At 46.4% G+C, this 3,570-nt stretch overlaps 1 long non-coding RNA gene across 3 annotated transcripts; it reads right to left on the bottom strand.

Moving 5' to 3' along the window:
• Nucleotides 1-921: 921 nt before the first annotated feature.
• On the bottom strand, nt 922-3,225 carry LOC116217154. Of its 3 annotated transcripts, none has more exons than XR_004161264.1 (4): nt 3,035-3,225; nt 2,064-2,918; nt 1,592-1,791; nt 922-1,521 (listed from the first exon to the last, which is right to left on the bottom strand). It is a non-coding gene; the product is annotated as an uncharacterized LOC116217154 (long non-coding RNA). The 3 variants fall into 3 exon arrangements; XR_004161263.1 differs by having other exon boundaries at nt 2,064-2,247; nt 2,849-3,225; XR_004161262.1 differs by having other exon boundaries at nt 2,064-3,225.
• Nucleotides 3,226-3,570: the final 345 nt, after the last annotated feature.

Raw genomic sequence — 3,570 nt, forward strand, 5'->3', positions numbered from 1 at the left:
GTCGTGCGCGTCGTACAGAAACCGCCGCGGGTAGCAAAGCCTCCAGGAGTACTGGAGTGAAACGCACCAGCTCCGGGCTTCTCGGCGCCCCAGGCAGCGCTGAAAGTTATAGAAAGTGAGAGGAGAGAAAAGAGAAAAGCTGCCTGCTAATATTGAGGGTTTTTTTTCCCCTCAACCAACTGAAAAAAATTATTAAAAAAAAAAGAAAAACAAAAGAAAACAAGAAAAACCACCAACCCAGACATAATATTGTAGTGGGGAGAGGAACACACTCAGTCTCCGAACAAAATCTTCTCATCGTTTTGCAGACAGCAAACACTACTGGATGATACTTCACCACTGACCAAACACTTCCATTTCTCTAAAGCATTTTCTTCCCATGGTGTCCCGAGGTACATTTCCCCCCAGTATCAGTTATTCACTCCACGCTTTGAGGAAACGGGCAGCATCCAACTTCCACACACTAAATAACCAGCAAAGCACTCCATCCAAGTGTTGTTCTAGCCAGAAGGAACAAGTAAGAGTTTATATAAATTACCCCATCTTTAAATAGGGATCTTCATCTCCTACATATGGCACTGGTGAGAAGAGAAACACCAGCCCGTACTTCCCTTCTAAGAAGCTGTGTGGATACACTTGCATTCTACAGCTTACAACTGCTCTCAGCAACCTCACCCGCACAGCACAACACAAGCTTATTGGAAAGCAATGCAAGGAGGCACAGGAGAACACAGAATCTGCAAAGATCATTAGCACAAATACGATTTCAGAAAGACAGACACGCACCAGGACGGTCTTCAGGCCCACACATATCTGGTATCCGCGCCAGCTCCCTGTTTCCAGGCTGACCAGGTGGCTGCCTCCAGCTAACTGGCAGCCTGCTGTGCTCCAGCCCCTGCATTTGTATGAAGCACAGGATAATGCCAGTTATAATGGGTTTTTTATTTTAATTAGAAAATGATGTCACATCTACCTTCAGCAGGCTTGCGATGGTCCTTCATTGGCCCAATCTATGCAGCTGGAAGGAGGATTTAGAGGATCACTGAGTAATTCAGCTAAATGACCCGAGGACAGCCAGCAACAGCTATCTAATATACAAGGCCATTGCAACACTGCGAGCCAATTAGAAGAGGTGATGACCAAACACACAACTATGCTTCACCCTTTCTGTTCACAAGCAACAACGCTCCAACATTTCAAAACTGGACTTTGGGCGGAATGGGAGAGAACTCTCCCACACTTCTTACAAGCAATAGGGCTGATTTTCTTTTGACCAAGCAGGTGGTGCAGTGCTATTCTGAGGTGAGAAGCTGCAGTTTGAGGGTGAATGACGGCATCCAAGCTTGTACCCGCGCTGCACTGCAACTCTAATGACCAAAACTAGCGCAGAGCAGAGGGGACGCTTGGCCTACTCGATGACATCCCCTATGACATCAGCATCTCTGCAGGGAACAGACTGTCCTTCCTCTGGGTAATTCCCATATTCCTGGAGTACAGATCAAGCCCAGCAGGTTTTTCTTTCTGTGGAAAAGATGTCTTTAATGAGCTGCATAGGGATGTCATCACCTTTGTAAGGCAAGAGCTAACTCACCCTGCTCGGAAAGGAACCGAGAAGGTGGCTCTCTTCCTCCTGGGCTGATCCCGAGCTCCCGGATGACGACAAAGGCAATGGTTTGTGAGCTGCCATCCAGCAGAAGAGATCCCTCATGGCTGAAAAAACTTTGCACGCAGCTTCTCACAGAGAACAGGAAGAATTCCCTCGCAAGCACAGTGAGCAACCGGGCCGGAGAGCTGTAACAGCACATTAGCAGAATGACACACACTGACATGCACTGATTCACACCTTCTCAGTTCAGTTTCTCAGGACCCACATCAACACTTGAAATGAACATTTCCCATCTCCTCAAGATACTGTCTTCTCCACAACCAAATGCACCGTTCTTTTTATTTTCCTGTTCAGCTTAATATCACAGGCAGCAAACCGGCAGGCAATGAGAAATAGCCCACTACGTCCCCCAAAATGTCAAGCATCCCACACTACGAGTTCAGCAGGTTCCCCATACCTTCTCCACACATCCTTCCAGCAGCACCTGGTTCAAAACCAACCATAATCATGAGGACTGGGTCTTGGATCTAGCAGTTACTCCATTTCTTTTGAGAAGAAATAAGTGCATTACTGACAACATTCACTCCATACTTTGTATCACTGTCTGAAGGGAAAAGAGTTCCAGTTCTCTTGAAGCAGACCTGCTACATCAAAGATAAGCAAAGCTGAAAGAATCAGGACTGAAAAAAAAAAAAAAGAATCTGCCCACAACAACATACACCTACAGAAGTTATTTTTACGAAAGTCTGTTTTATTCTTGGATCTCCTGGCTACAGAGCAATCTACCAAAGATACTGAGGGTGAAAAAAGATGTAATCATGCCTTAAATGAGGATGAGCTACCAGCGGGAACAAGAAGTCCTTTGGTGCTAATTGGGGAATAGTCTTAAGCAACATCCTACATCCCATAGGGCAAAGTCGTATAAATATGTACACTAGAGAGATCCCTTAAGCTGAAACAAAGTAATATTCCTCAGCATACATAAGGGAAAAATCCCCAAGCGCAAGTCTAAGCAGAAGACAGTGGTGTAAAGTAAATGGGTGAGCAAACAAGCTCCAGTCTCTTCTCCCAGAGCTGACGGCAGGGCAGGTCTGGCAGTGCTCAGCCATCAGGAGCCCCAGCCATGCTTCTTGGTGGCAGAGAGGACTAATTCCCACGCTAATTTACATTCATTATATTTTCTTTATCATCTGCTGAGATGTCATAGTCGGTATTCATCATACACACAAAACAATGACATACCCCTTGCAGCACTCTTCTTCATGTCTGGCTTGATTCCAGCATGCTGATGTGTTTTCAAAGCCACCATGACCTAGCCATCAGGAAACAAACACTTGCTACACAATGGTTTTTGCTGCAAGAACTCTATCAGTAATGTCTTAAATAGCTTTCTGTGGGTCTCACGCATTGTACTGTATACATACAAACCTATCAAGCCATCTAAGATAACTGGAGGCAGACGTGTTACCAGAAGGAAGGTCTTGTCACTGGTGCAGGGATCGCATGAGAATCCTAGGCAACACACAGACATTCGCTACAGGAATGTGAATATCATCAGCCTAAGAAAAAACAAAACAAATGCACCTTTCGTAGAATCACAGAATCACAGAGTGGCCAGGGTTGGAAGGGACCTCAAGGATCATGAAGCTCCAACCTCCTGCCACACGCAGGGCCACCAACCTCCACATTTCATAGCAGCCCAGGCTGCCCAGGGCCCCATCCAGCCTGGCCTTGAACACCTCCAGGGATGGACGGGGATCCACAGCCTCTCTGGGCAGCTCCTCACCACACTCACGGTAAAGAACTTCTCCCTGACATCCAACCTCAATCTTCCCTCCCTCAACTTAAAACCATTTCCCCTTGTCCTGCTGTTACCTACCCTTTCAAAGAGTTTCAAAGATTCCCCTCCTGTCTGTAGGCTCACTTTAGGTACTGAAGGCTGCAATGAGGTCTTGCAGCCTTCT

Source organism: Meleagris gallopavo, chromosome 14, assembly GCF_000146605.3.
Source record: "Meleagris gallopavo isolate NT-WF06-2002-E0010 breed Aviagen turkey brand Nicholas breeding stock chromosome 14, Turkey_5.1, whole genome shotgun sequence".
Classification (NCBI taxonomy): Eukaryota; Metazoa; Chordata; class Aves; order Galliformes; family Phasianidae; genus Meleagris; species Meleagris gallopavo.